Source organism: Schistocerca cancellata, chromosome 1 (assembly GCF_023864275.1).
Source record: "Schistocerca cancellata isolate TAMUIC-IGC-003103 chromosome 1, iqSchCanc2.1, whole genome shotgun sequence".
Classification (NCBI taxonomy): Eukaryota; Metazoa; Arthropoda; class Insecta; order Orthoptera; family Acrididae; genus Schistocerca; species Schistocerca cancellata.
The window spans coordinates 428,014,226-428,029,978 of NC_064626.1; the positions used below are offsets into that span (position 1 = coordinate 428,014,226).

At 41.4% G+C, this 15,753-nt stretch overlaps 1 non-coding gene across 1 annotated transcript; it reads right to left on the minus strand.

The window, feature by feature from the left end:
• Positions 1-7,543: 7,543 nt before the first annotated feature.
• Positions 7,544-7,618, minus strand: Trnas-cga (transfer RNA serine (anticodon CGA)). The gene has a single exon. It is a non-coding gene; the product is annotated as a tRNA-Ser (tRNA).
• Positions 7,619-15,753: the final 8,135 nt, after the last annotated feature.

Here is a 15,753-nt window from a genome sequence, read left to right on the forward strand (position 1 = left end):
TTGCTCACCGCTCAGAGACTAAGTTCCGTGATATCACACTAAGTCGTTTCGCTTCCTAGTTACCTAAAGACCGACCGTCCGCTTTCGCGTCTCCACCAGCACTGCCCCTCCGCCCGTCTCCGGCCTCGTCTCCTGCCATCCATCTGATTGGCTACAGCTTATTCTACATTACTTTACGTTTTAACATATTTAAATAATTAAAGCTTGACCACTTTCATATTCTAAATAAGTAACAATAATATCCATTACATAATAAACCTTAAGTTCTTTTACATAGAACCCATACAACTTCCTTCTTAACTTTGAATGTCACAGCCAGTACCCTCGCACCAATGTGCTTTCTCATAAAAAAATAAAGAACAAAAGTAACATTTATGCAAAATTGTTAAGGCTTTCGTGGCCACTTGTTGACAAACTGCCTGTTGGCTTCTGTCTCGGGTTCTTCGGCCGACGTTCATCTAATGATTTTTCTGACGTTTCGCCAGCACGAGTGGCTGGCAATGGAGGGTGAAGCTTTGACAATGCCAGCCACTCGTGCTGGCGAAACGTCAGAAAAATCATTAGATGAACGTCGGCCGAAGAACCCGAGACAGAAGCCAATAGGCAGTTTGTCAACATTTATGCACTAAACTTTACAGCAAATGTTCTGTTACCTAATGATTCAATAAGGTGTCATGCTCTCATCGTTCAATGTGTTTTGTTTGGAGGAAATGATGATCTGGTGCTTAACTAAAAATACTGATAATTGAAATTTACTATATCTTTAAAAACAAATAAAGGTAGAGTTGATATTTACAAAATTTGTCATTTTAAAAAATGGTTCAAATGGCTCTAAGCACTGTCCCCTAGACTTAGAACTACTTAAACCAAACTAATCTAAGGACATCACACACATCCATGCCCGAGGCAGGACTCGAACCTGCGACCGTAGCAGCAGCACGGTTCCGGACTGAAGTGGCTACAACCGCTCGGCCACAGCGGCCGGCTGTCATTTTAATGATGCGCTGTTATATGAAATGTCGATCCTCAAGATCGACCAAAGCGTTCAGGTTTTAGCATTCAGGTCTTTGTTACAAAACTTTTTAATTTCAGTTTAACAGTCAATCCAAAACTGTTATAGATATGATCACTATTCGTTTTATTGGGATCACCATGAAAATTTGAGGAAGATGGTAGATTAAAATTACTGTGGGTTCATTCCCTGAATTACTACAGAATTAAATAATTTTCATAACTGTTTCCCTTTATGGCCGATCTTAGGTCCGCCATATTTAACACTGCTCGCCTCCTGGCCGCAAACAGCTCTTATGGGGTTTCCCTATGACGTAGGTTCTCGTCTGTCTCACTCGCACGCTACAGCACTTAGGGCTGATCAGCCTGGCTTCATTCAGCGCAATAGAAGCCCATGAACTGTCCCATCTCGTGGCGAATTTGCGCTCTTTGTGGCACACTTTCCTGGAAGGCTGTTTCTTTCGGCCACATACTTAAATGATAGCGAAATGCTCGTTAGCTCACAATGTCCAGACCAACGCCATACTGAGGAGTCGGCTCATTAGTACAAGATATTAGCAGTTTGATCCGATACCGTAGTCACTGAAATAACATCACACACCCTCTCAAAACCGTGAAGTTTCGTTCCGTTTCCTCCTCTTCTTTTGGGTGTTTCACTTTTCTTTGTCAGGCAGTGTATGTACATGCACGTGCTGACATGGCTTTATCCCACGCGCAGAAGGTGGGGATTTTGCAACATAGTAAAAAGAAAAGATATAGTGGATAATTTGGGCACTAGATGCATAGCAAATGGTCGCAAATCAATATGGCAAATGATCATTGTACTAATTTGCTATGGCTATGCGAGAGCTTATCTGAAACATAGTGTGTACTTCCGTTTTTGCTCTAAATGTTATTGTCTTTGAACGCATCTTTAAGCGCCCGTCTTGGAGCCATACTGAAATATTAATTAATGTAGTAAGAAGAAAATTGAGCTGTCCCGCATCATTACGATTTATCGCTCTAATGCCCTTGAACACATTAGCGAACAAAGTTAACGGTTTCAACTTTGTACTCCAGTCGTCTTCAGTTGCGTAGAATATTGCCGTATGTTTATAATGTTTACGTTAGCACCAGCTAATTACAACTGAATGAAGCAATTTTTGTACCGTACGGATTTCGTCTTTATTCTTGGCCTGGCGTCCGCATCCCTAGCTGAGTGGTAACGTGTTTGCCCGCTATGCAGATGGCCCGGGTTAGATTCTTGGCCGGGTTGGAAATTATATGCTCTCGTGGACTGGGTGTTATGTTGTCATCTTCATCATCTCATCATCACACGCAGATCGCCCAACGTGGCGTCACCTGATGACCTGCAACTCGGCGGCCGAACCTGCCCGGATGGGGCCTCGCGACCATCGATGCCAAACGATCATTTCATTTCATTTTTTTCTTTGGAAGGCGCCTTCAGTGGCATGTAATATGCAAATATTTTAGTTTATATTATAGTTGATATTTAGCACGTAGTCGTCTCGCAAGCAGACATAAGGCCGGGAGAGCGGTGTGCTAACAACATGCTACTCAACACCCGCATCCAGAGACGCCTGTGGACACAGTATGAGACGGCGGCCGGTCGCACCGTTGGGCCTTCATGGCCTGTTCAGGCCGAGTTTAGTTTTTATTTACCACGTTTATATCTGGGGTAGAAACAGGTCTGACACTTTCAGCTTTTCTATGATGCAGTATTAATTTAAGTTGCAGTTACAAATTTTGTGGATGTTTTGATCTATATGTTTTGATTTCATTCCTTTGTTGTCGCTGTTTTCAGACTTCCCAGCACTTTTTCTGATCTTTTGTTTTCGTTGTGTTGTCAACTGTGGAATGTTATTGCTAATTATCGGATACTACCTGTCAACTATTGAATGTGTTTTTCGGATATCTGTGATATGCTTGTGTGTACATGTGTGTGTGTGTGTGTGTGTGTGTGTGTGTGTGTGTGTGTGTGCTTGTGTGTACATGTGTGTGTGTGTGTGTGTGTGTGTGGGAGAGAGAGGGAGAGAGAGAGAGAGAGAGGAAGGAGAGAGAGAGAGAGAGAGAGAGAGAGAGAGAGAGAGAGAGAGAGAGAGAGAGAGAGAGAGAGAGCGTGCATGTCTGTGAACACGTGTTTATTTTCGTATGATTACGTGATAATATTACTCACACACACATACACACATGTACACAGAAACACATCTCAGATATCGCAAAAGCATATTCAATAGTTGTCAGTAACATTCGATAGTTGACAACACCAACCAAAACAAAACAAAATTTCAAATGACATAACAGCGTTAACAAAGGAAGTAATACTAAGATGTAGATCAAAACATCCACCAAGTCTGTAAGCAGAACTGTAAATTATTACCGCATTATAGAAAAGCAAAAAGTACCTTTCGTGTTTATGACCTAGGTGTGCAACGTCCGAAACCTAAATTTAATAGTATAAACAAAAATATGTAGATAAAAAATGGTTCAAATGGCTCTGAGCACTATGGGACTTAACGTCTGAGGTCATTAGTGCCCTAGAACTTAGAACTACGTAAACCTAACTAACCTAAGGGCCTCACACACATCCATACCAGAGGCACGATTCGAACCTGCGACCGTAGCGGTCGCGCGGTTCCAGACTGTAGCGTCTAGAAACGCTCGGTCACTCCGGCCGGCAAATATGTAGATATTCTAGGCCATTGGTGATGCCTTGCTAAGAACGGCGAAACCTGTATGGGACAAAAAATTTGTTTCATTCAGTTGTAATTAGACGGTCCCAAAGTGAAAATTACAAACATACCTTAAAGTTAACGTTCTCCAACTTATAACTGGATCTGTCAGCGACGTTTCTCTTGAATCTCACTATGCACCCAGAAAGCGAACGCGGTAGTCAGTCTGCAGGCAGGTTAATGTATTTGATGCACAATCAGAAAAAAAAGATGAGAAAAAACACAGCTGTCAGGTGAAATAGTAAACAAATAATGCGAGGAATATTTGTGGTGCACCTGGCTTGCAGATCCAACAACACGTTTCGCAATGGCTCTTTCCCGGAAGCTGCTTCCGCCTGGCCGACGGGTACGCTAAGACCCTGGAAAAGACGGCCGCGCAGCGCCGGTAACAGCGGGCCGCCCAGCCCAGCCCAGCCGACGCAGCACTCTCCGCCACGCACCTGCGTGCCTGCGGTGAACTTGCTCCACATATCGGTGGCAGCGGCCGACCCACATCGCCGCCGCACGCCGAGGTCGCTGGTTGCACCCGCCAGGCACGTGCAGCCTGGGCTGTCGGGCCCAGTAATGCCGTCCTCACGCGGGACACGAAAGTGAACGTGGATGTGGTGCTAGTCGAATTCTGTGACGTCACATCGTGCTGTTCAGTGTTTCGGATCGTTCCCAAGCGTGTAAGGCAGAATCAGGAAAATGGAGATAAACAATGGGCTACCGCAAGTGTCTGTACTGATCCCTCACCTTTTTGTACATATCAACCACAGAGAGGTGAGGAAAGACGTGGGACTGCGATATGCAAATATACAGACTGAGTTAGTATAGCGTACGCATGGTATAAAGGGGCAGTGCATTGGTGAAGGTGTCATTTATGCTCAGGTGATTCATGTGAATATGTTTCCGAAGTGGTCATGTCTTCAAGACGGAAATTAACAGATTTTGAACGCGGAGTGGTAGTTGGAGCTAGACAGATGGGATATTCCATTTTGGAAATCGTTAGGGATTACAGTGTTCCTGGACCCGCAGCGCCAAGAGTGTTAGAGAATATCAAATTACTTCTCAATAGGGACAACGCAGTGGCCGATGTCCTACACTTAACGACTGTGAGTAGCGGCGTTTGTGTAGAATTATCAGAGTTAACAGACAAGCAAAACTGCGGGAAATACCGCAGAAATGAATGTGGGTCGTACGACAAACGTATCCATTAGGATAGTGCCGCGAAATCTGGTGTCAACTGTCTATAGCAGCAGACAAGCCACGCGACTGACTTTGCTAACAGCACATCCCCTACAGTGCCTCTCCTGGGCTCATGACTGTGACCATATTGGTTAGACCTTACTCGACTGGAAAACCATGGCCTGGTCAGATGAGTCCCAAGTATAGTTGTTAAGAGCTAATGATAGGTTTCGAGTGTGTCGCAGACCCCACGAAGCCGTGGGCCAAAGTTGTTGACAAGGCACTGTGCAAGCTGGTTGGGGCTCCATAATAGCGTGGACTGTGTTTGCATGGAATATTATGGGTTAGTGACTGGAAATGGCTATCTTCAGCTACTTGGAGACGATTTGTATCCATTCATTGACTTCATGTTGCCAAACAATAATGGGATTTTTATAGATGACATTGCGCCAAGTCAATTGGGCCACAATTGTTGGTTTGAAGATCATTCTATACAATTTGAGCGAATGATTTGGCCACCCAGACGGCCTGACATGATTCCCATCGAACATTAATGATACATAATCGAAAGGTCAGTTCGTGGGCAAAATCGTGCACTGCCAATACCTTCACAATTATAGATGGCTGTAGAGGCAGCATGCCTCAAAATTTCTGCAGTGGACCTCCAACGACTTGAAAGTCGATACCACGTCGAGTTGCTGTACTACACTGTATTGGGAGGTATTGGGAAGTTTCTGTATGCTGGAGAGTGGTCGCAACGAGGCATACAGATTGTGAAATTAGCGAGTCTGTATTGACCAATGATGTGTCACCTATCGGTAAATATTTCCGCAAATGGAGGCTGCAGCCAAGTACAAGAAACACAAATGTCTCAGCGTTTCACCTAAACGACAACATAGTCAACAAAGAGTTCATGGTCCATCATGAAGGAAGATCACTCAGACATAACAAACCCAAAATATCTAGGGGTAACTCTTGATAGAACGCTAAGATACAAAAACATCTGTTACGAACAGCTGCCTAAATCAGAAGTGGAAATAACATCCTTCAAAAACTCTATGGCACATCATAGGGATCAACAGCATCAACACTCTTTACTTTGGCCCTGGTACTGATTTATTCTCAGCATGCTCCTTTCAAGGATTAGGCTGTTCCAGACTCACAGACAAAATCGCTTCCATCTTTTCGAAGGTCTTTCATTATCTCTTTTCCCATTCGTTTTGTAGTTCAGGATCGCCGGGGAATTCCACACCTGGCATTCTCAGGAGATACTGTCTCCAATCTTCACAACATTTTAGAATATTTTTGTTCAAATTGAAAATATTTAATTCTGTTTTAATACCTTCATTGATCATCATCTTGTGCAGCACTTCATCTGTCTTACAACCTTCCATCTGCTGTTTGGATTTTATTTATTTATTTTTGTGGTAACCCAACTTTCGCTTTCGTAGGATAACACAGGTTCGCTATCACTCTTTTTTTTTTTACTTTATGTCCCAATGTTCTGCTAATGGTACCATAGACAGCTTGGAATTTGTCTATTTTATTTTCAGTATCAGCGTCAAAACCAAAACTTACAGCACAGCCTAAATAAGATACTTGAGAAACTTTTTCTAAAACTGAATTACCCAAAATAAATTTTGATCTATCTGGATATTTTCTTTCTATTACGAGAAATATTAAAGTTGTATTTCTTACACATTTAGTTCAGCCGATATACTGATCTTTGGAGGTCGTCTTCATTCTTTTGAATAACAAAGATATCATCAGCAAACAAAAGTACATTCAGATGTTACTCATCGTTATCTTAATTCCTTTGTGTACTTCACGCTTACATTTACGAAGAATGAAGTCAAGGTAAATATTATAAAGGGTAGGTGATACTCCACAGCCTTGTCTAACATCTTGGTTAATAATTAACATTATACATATCTGTGTTTTGTTACAATGCATGTATTTTTCTAAAGACATTTCACTACGTGTATTAGTTGATAACATATCCACAGTTAGACATTATCTTCCTTAGTCCATCACAGGTCACACGGTCAAAAGCCTTCTCAACGTCGATAAAGGCCATATGAGTTTCCATATTAGATTCTGTGGGTTTCTTGCGTATAGTTTGTAGACACTGTTAAGAAGTCTGATGCCACGATAGTTTTTACAGTCACTAAGTTTCCCTTCCCTGAAAAGATAGATTACTTCCGCAGCATACCAACGATCTGGGACCTTGCCGGTCGTTCAGCATTCATTTATTAATTGTAAAAGTATTTTATCTAATGATAAACCCCCTTATTTAATTACTTCCGCATTTGTTCCATCTAATTCAGTAGCTTTTCATTTCTGCATGCATTTCAAAGCCTCTTTTAGCCCCCTGTAGTAACTGAATCTATTGCTTGATTGTTCATTCGTTCTCCAGTGTCATCTACGAACTCCTATGTACGCCATAAGTCCGTATAAAGAGTTATCCATTCATCATTAGGCATAGTGTTCTATCAGATTGATGTCAACCGTGTACGTCATGTTCTAAGATGCTTGTGAACGAGTCCCATGAGTCCTGATGTGCTTTGATCGCTATTTGTTTAGAAGCGTTCTTTTTATTTTTATTTTGAAACTTCCTGGCAGATTAAAACTGTCTGCCCGACCGAGACTCGAACTCGGGACCTTTGCCTTTCGCGGGCAAGTGCTCTACCAACTGAGCTACCGAAGCACGACTCACGACCGGTACTCACAGCTTTACTTCTGCCAGTACCTCGTCTCCTGCCTTCCAAACCTTACAGAAGCTCTCCTGCGAACCTTGCAGAACTAGCACTCCTGAAAGAAAGGATATTGCGGAGACATGGCTTAGCCAAAGCCTGGGGGATGTTTCCAGAATGAGATTTTCACTCTGCAGCGGAGTGTGCGCTGATATGAAACTTCCTGGCAGATTAAAACTGTGTGCCCGACCGAGACTCGAATTCGGGACCTTTGCCTTTCGCGGGCAAGTGCTCTACCAACTGAGCTACCGAAGCACGACTCACGACCGGTACTCACAGGCAAAGGTCCCGAGTTCGAGTCTCGGTCGGGCACACAGTTTTAATCTGCCAGGAAGTTTCATATCAGCGCACACACCGCTGCAGAGTGAAAATCTCATTCTGGAAACATCCCCCAGGCTGTGGCTAAGCCATGTCTCCGCAATATCCTTTCTTTCAGGAGTGCTAGTTCTGCAAGGTTCGCAGGAGAGCTTCTGTAAGGTTTGGAAGGTAGGAGACGAGGTACTGGCAGAAGTAAAGCTGTGAGTAGCGGTCGTGAGTCGTGCTTCGGTAGCTCAGTTGGTAGAGCACTTGCCCGCGAAAGGCAAAGGTCCCGAGTTCGAGTCTCGGTCGGGCACACAGTTTTAATCTGCCAGGAAGTTTCATATTTTCATTTTGTTCGTTTCCAAGCTCTCTGATGTTTTTGTATATAGAAACTTCATCAGCTACTTGTTTTTCCTTAATTACTTCTTTAATTTCCGTGTTTAGTCTTGAGTCGTTATTTTCCATCCTTTCTTTTGTTTTTTATTTTTCCTTCTCCTACGAGCCTTGCCGTTGGTGGGGAGGATTGTGTGCCTCAGCGATACAGATAGCCGTACCGTAGGTGCAACCGCAACGGAGGTGTATCTGCTGAGAGGCCAGACAAACACGTCTTTCCTGAAGAGGGGCAGAAGCATTTTCAGCAGTTTCAGGGGTAACAGTCTGGATGATTGACTGATGTAGCCAAGTAACATCAACCGAAACGGCCTCGATGTTCTGGTACTTCGAACGGCTGAAAGCAAGGGGATAAAGCAGCCGTAATTTTTCCCGAGGGTATGCAGCTTTACTGTGTAGTTAAATGATCATGGTGTCAACTTGGGTAAAATATTTCGGAGGTAAAATAGTCCCCCATTGCATCTCTGGGCGGGGACTACTCAGGATGATGTCGTTATCTGGAGAAACAAAACTGGCGTTCTACGGATAAGAGCGTGGAATGTCAGATCCCTTAATCGGGTAGGTAGGTTAGAAATTTTAAAAAGGGAAATGAATAGGTTCAAGTTAGATATAATGAGAATTAGTGAAATTTGGCGGCAGGAGGAACAAGACTTCTGGACACTTGACTACAGGGTTATAAATAAAAAATCAAATTGGGGTAATGCAGGAGTAGGTTCACTAATTAAGGAAAAAAATAGGAGTGCGGGTAAGCAACTACTAACAGCATAGCGAACACATTACTGTAGTCAAGATAGACAAGAATCCCACGCCTACCACATTAGTAGAAGTTTATATGACAACTAGCTCCGTAACTGATGAAGAGATTCAAGAAATGTATGATGAGATAACAGAAATTACTCAGATAGTGAAGGGAGGCGAAAATTTTATATTCATGGGGGACTGTAATTCGATAGTAGGAAGAGGAAGAGAAGGAAAAGTGGTAGGTGAATATGGAATGGGGATACGGAATGAAAGAGGAAACCGCCCGGTAGAAATTTGCGTAGGTAACACTTGGCTTCAGAATCATGAAAGAAGGTTATATACATGGAAGAGGCCTGGAGACACAAGAAGGTTCAGACAGATTGTATAATGATAAGACGGAGGTTTAAGATCCAGGTTTTAAACTGTAAGACATTTCCAGGTGCAGATGTGGACTCTGACCACAGTTTATTGGTTATTAACTCTAGCTTAAAATTGAAGAAACTGCAAAAAGGTGGGAATTTCAGGAGATGAGACGTGGATAAACTGAAAGAACCAGAGATTGTAGAGAGTTTCAGAGAAAGCATTAGGAAACGATTGACAAGAACGGGGGAAAGAAATACAGTAGGAGAAGAATGGGTAGCTTTGAGAGATGAAATAGTGAAGGCAGCAGAGGATCATGTAGGTAAAAAGACGAGGGCTATTAGAAATCCTTGGGTAACAGAAGAGATATTGAATGTAATTGATGAAAGGAGAAAACATAAAAATGCAGTAAACGAAGCAAGATAAAAGGAACACTAGCGTCTCAAAAATGAGATCGACAGCAAGTGCAAAATGGCTAAGCAGGAATGGCTAGAGGACAAATGTAAGAACGCAGAGGCATGTCTGAGTAGTGCTGCCTACAAGAAAATTAAAGAGACCTTTGGAGAAAAGAGAACCACTTGTATGAATATCAAGAGCTCAGATGGAAAACCAGTTCTAAGAAAATAAGGGAAGGTAGAAAGTGGAGGGAGTATATAGATGGTCTATACAATGGCGATGAACTTGAGGGCAATATTATTGAAATGGAAGAGGACGTAGATAAAGATGAAATGGGAATACGATACTGCGTGAAGAATTTGACAGAGCACTGAAAGATCTAAGTTGAAACAAGATCCAGAGAGTAGACAACATTCCATTAGAACTACTCTTAGTTTTTGGAGAGGCAGCCATAGCAGAACTCGTCCATCTGGTGAGTAAGATATATAAGACAGGCGAAATACCCTCAGACTTCAAGAAGAATATAATAATTCCAACCCCAAAGAAAGCAAGTGTTGGCAGGTGTGAAAATTACCGAACTATCAGTTTAATAAGTCACGGCTGCAAAATGCTAACACGAATTCTTTACAGACGAATGGAAATACTGGTAGAAGCCGATCTCGAGGAAGATATGTAGAAATAATGGAACACGTGAGGCAATATTGGCCCTCCGACTTATCTTAGAAGATAGATTAACGAAAGGCTAACCTACATTTCTAGCATTGGTAGAGAGAGAGCGTTTGACAATGTTGACTGGAATACTCAGTCCTGAATTATGAAGGTGGCAAGGGTAAAATACAGGGGGCGAAAAGCTGTTTACAATTTGTACAGGAACTAAATGGCAGTTATAAGAGTCTAGGGGCATGAAAGGGCAGCAGTGGTTGGGAAGGGAGTGAGACAGGGTTGTAGCCTATGTCCGATGTTATTCAAGGTGTATACTGACTAAGCAACAAAGGAAACAAAAGAAAAATTTAGAGTGGGAATTAAAATCCATGGAGAAGAAATAAAAACCTTGAGATTTGCCGACGACAATGTAGTTCTGTCAGAGACAGCAAAGAACCTGGAAGAGCAGTTGCACGAAATTAACCGTGTATTGAAAGGAGGATTAAGATGAATATCAACAAAAGCAAAACGAGGATAATGGAATATAGTCGAATTAAATCAGATGATGCTGAGGGAATTAGATTAGGAAATGAAACGCTTAAAGTAATAGGTGAGTTTTGCTATTTGGGGAGCAAAATAACTGATGATGGTCGAAGTAGAGAGGATTTAAAATGTAGGCTGGCAATGGCAAGCAAAGCGTTTCTGACGAAGAGAAATTTGTTAATAATGAGAATAGATTTAAGTATCAGGAAGTCTTTTCTGAAAGTATTTGTATGGAGTGTGGCCGTGTATGGATGTGAAACATGGACGCTAAATAGTTTAGACAAGAAGAGAATAGAAGCTTTCGTAATGTGGTGTTACAGATTAATGCTGAAGATTAGATGGGTAGATCACGTAACTAATGAGGAATTACTGAATATAATTGGGGAGAAGAGGAATTTGTCTCACAACTTGACTAGAAGTAGGGGTCGGTGTTTAGGGCACGTTCTGAGGCTTTGAGGGATCATAAATTTAGTAATGGAGGGAAGGACGAAAGATAAAAATTGTAGAGGGCGACCAAGGCATGAATACTCTAAACAGATTCTGAAGGATGTAGGTTTCAGTAGTAACTCTGAGAAGAAAAAGCTTGCACAGAACAGAGTAGCATGGAGATCTGCATCAAACCAGTCTCTGGACTAAAGCCCACAACAACAACAACCACATTGTATTTTTTTTATTTTTACGAAGTGCTTCTGAGGCTGTTTCGATGATGCAGGTCTTGATATTAATCCTTTCTATATCGATGTCCTCATTGCCTCGCAGTTAAGGAAGCTGTTCTTGGCATCTGTACTGATAAAGTTTCCTGGTACTTAAATCACTTAATAAAAGCAAGTCTTCTGGTACAGACTGTATATCAATTAGGTTCCTTTCAGCGTATGCTGATGCATTAGCTCCATACTTAACAATCATACACAACCGTTCGCTCGACGAAAGATCCGTAGCTACCCAAAGACTGGAAAGTTGCACAGGTCACACCAGTATTCAAGAAAGGTGGAAGGGGTAATCCACTTAATTACAGGCCTATATCATTAACATCGACATACAGCAGGATTTTGGAATACATTGTGTTCTAACATTATGGATTACCTCGAAGAAAATGGTCTATTGACACACAGTCAACATGGGATTAGAAAACTTCGTTCTTATGAAACACAACTGGCTCTTTATTCGCATGAAGTGTTGAGTAGTACTGACAAGGGATTTCAGATCGATCCCGTATTTCTGGATTTCCGAAAGGCTTCTGACACTGTACCACGCGAGCGGCTTGTTGTGAAATTGCATGCTTATGGAATATCGTCTCAGTTATGTGACTGGATTTGTGATTTCCTGTGAGAGAGGTCGCAGTTCGTAGTAACTGACGGAAAGTCATATAGTAAAACAGAAGTAATTTATGGAGTTCCTCAAGGTAGTGTTCTAGGACCTTTGCTGTTCCTTATCTACTATATAAACGGTTTGGGAGACAATCTGAGCAGCCGTCTTAGGTTTTTTGCAGATGAAGCTGTCGTTTACTGACTAATAAAGTCATCAGAAGATCTAAACAAATTGCTAAACGATTCAGAAAAGGTATCTGAAATTGGCAATTGATCCTAAATAACGTAAAGTGTGAGGCCATCCACAAGAGTGCTAAAAGAAATCCGCTAAACTTCGGTTACACGATAAATCAGTCAAATCTAAAGGCCGTAAATTCAACTAAATACCTAAGAATTACAATTAAACAACTTAAATTGGAAGAAACACATAGAAAATGTCATGGGGAAGGCTAACCAAAGACTGCGTTTTATTGGCAGGACATTTAGAAAATGTAACAGATCTACTAAGGAGACTGCTTGCTTTACGCTTGTCCGTCTTGTATTAGAATACTGCCACGCGGTATGGGATCCTTACCAGACAGCATTAATGGAGTACATCGAAAATGTTCAGTGAAGAGCAACATGTTTTATATTATCGTGAAATAGGGGAGAGAGTGTCACTGAAATGATACAGGATTTGGGCTGGACTTTATTTAAAGAAAGGTGTTTTTCGTTGCGACAGAATCTTCTCACGAAATTCCAATCACTAACCTTCTCTTCCGAATACGAAAATATTTTGTTGACATCAACATACATAGGGAGAAACGATCACCACGATAAAATAATGGAAATGAGAGCTCGTACGGAAAGATATATGTGTTCGTTCTTTCCGCGCGCTGCAAGAGATTGGAATATTAGAGAATTGTGAAGGTGATTCGATGAACCCTCTAGCAGGCACGCAAACGTGTTTTGCAGAGTATCCATGTAGATGTAGATATATTCCGACAGGAGTTGTAGTTCGTACAAATTACTTTGTGATTTCTTTTGGAGTTTCTTTGCCTTCTGCCATATTAATAGTGGTCTTATCTTACTGCATAAAGGAAATGGTGGCTACCTATGTCGCTTCCTTTATAAACACGTATATCTTCCGTAAGATTCTCCATTTTTTCATTAATTAGTAAATAACCAAGAGTAGGCCTTAATCTTTGTGCACTCCATATAAACTTGTAAATGTCTTTTTTACCCTGCTGCGGAATATTCTCACCAGCCTGGATGAATAATACTTACGCAAGACTTGTTGATAAGCAGCTCAACCATACCGTGCATCTTATAACTGGTACCGTCAAACCCAAATCTAGGGTCTGGCTACCTACACTTAACCGCATACCACCTCCATCTCTGCAGCGGGGAAGTGAACTTGTACGGGCGTACAAGAAAATTACAGAATAATTCTAAGCTACTTATTCAGGCAGGCATCCCAAGCATCAGCAAAAGATTGGCTTCGCGTACGTTCCCCAACGCCTAGAAACTGCCAGAATGTTAGTTGGAAACCGGATTAATACTAATGACTGCTGGAGACGCACATGGCAGATTAATGCTTCAACGGAACAACTTAAGATGCTATGCACATAGACCAAATCACCTAGTGTTGAACTGCCACGCACGTATGATCGGTTCTTAAGCGACTAACAACCAACACTGAAGGTTTTCCAACTTTTTCACAAGTGCAAAAAAAGAAAGTTTCTCCAAGTTGTGGCTGTGGCGCTGAATAGCAGATTATTTGTCATATAATTCAACAATGTCCTCTGAGACCTTTCCCTGGTGATCCTATAGAGTTCCTACTGGTGACGGATGGATCAACAGACTACATTTGTGGCCCTGATATTAGTTTGTAATTTGAGATCATTGTAATACTATTTTTGGTGATCTAACCATACCCTAAATAAAGACACGTCATATTTTTGTTCCCGTAGGCTGTAGAGTGATTTGGACAATCAGATGCTACGTCGCTATGAACGTCACATGCAGAATTCAAGAATATCATACTGAAATACTTCGTTTTATTTGATGCTCGCAATTGGTAAACATAGAAGGCTTTGGCCGAGCTAAACGCTAGAAGCGAAACAGAAACCATTCAGGGAAACAGGAATTTGCAGACTAAATATGGGCATCTCGACGATGATGAACTTGAACGAAAGACAGTAGAAACATGGAATCAAATCAAAAGCTTGTAAGGCAAGTATAGGTCTGCAACGGACTGGTGAATAAGTCGTGCTAAAAGTAAAACAAAGAATTCACTAACACAGTATTCGAGAGGTAAGAAGTATGCAAAAAACAAAAACTGAATTTCTGTATTATTGTCTGAAAATGTATGTAATAATACGGATAATATATTGCAAAACTGCATCAGTATCATGTTCTTTAGCGCTCGGGAAACTAAATGACGCGCCTGGCACTACTGAATGGGATAACAGATTACGCATGAAAGGCGTGGCAAAAGTGGAAAAAACTGCCTTCTTACATGCGTAAGCGGGAAAAAACATTCCCTAACATGATAGCTGATTTGCTGTAGAAGAACAAACGGAAAAAGGACCATATTCACAGGCGTATTGCAAGGAATGTTCTAGGAAATACAGATTGTAGAAAACACATCTTTCTAATCCCATCTTAATAACAGTGACCCAGAAAATGTGCAATCTTCCAAACATTTACGAAAAACAATCTGCAATACGCTAGAAAATATTCTTAAGAACAAATATTATGTACCAGACAGTATTATAAATTGAATTTTAAGCTAGATAATGAGAAGTTTTTTTTAAAAAAAAACTGTCCATGGTAAATTAAATAGCAAGAGATGGTGATTTGGCGTCTAACATGAAAGAAGGATACGCAGTTTTAATAGCCAAGAAAAGAAACATCATGAACAAAGCCATTGCATACTGGCTGAAAAATGTACCATAACAGGAAAACAACACCATTAAAGTTGTGCACTTGTTGGGATATTAATATTGCTTACAGCAGTTGATTACATTGAAGAAACGTGTTTTCACTGCAGAATAAGGAATTAATCGCATTGGATATAGTCAAAATATTTGATCGGATAACTCCCAGTTCATTGTTGTCAGTAAGCATCTTTCAACAGGTTCCTCTGTACTGTTAGCGGTATAGTTTCAAGAGTGATGGTTTATGGTAAATACACTAACTTGAAACGTTCAACAAACTCCAAGGCACAGCCCTTAGGGTGGTGAGGGCAGATGGTATGGTATGGTATGTCCAAGACGTGGGTATTATAACCACTGCGACTTATCAAATAAACAAACCGAATGAGAACACTGAAAATTTTCCCAGCCTTTCTAGATCAAAATAAATGAAACTAAGTAGAAAACAGAAATAGGTAGCTTCAACAAGTGTAGATGCCAGTCAGAGTAAGGG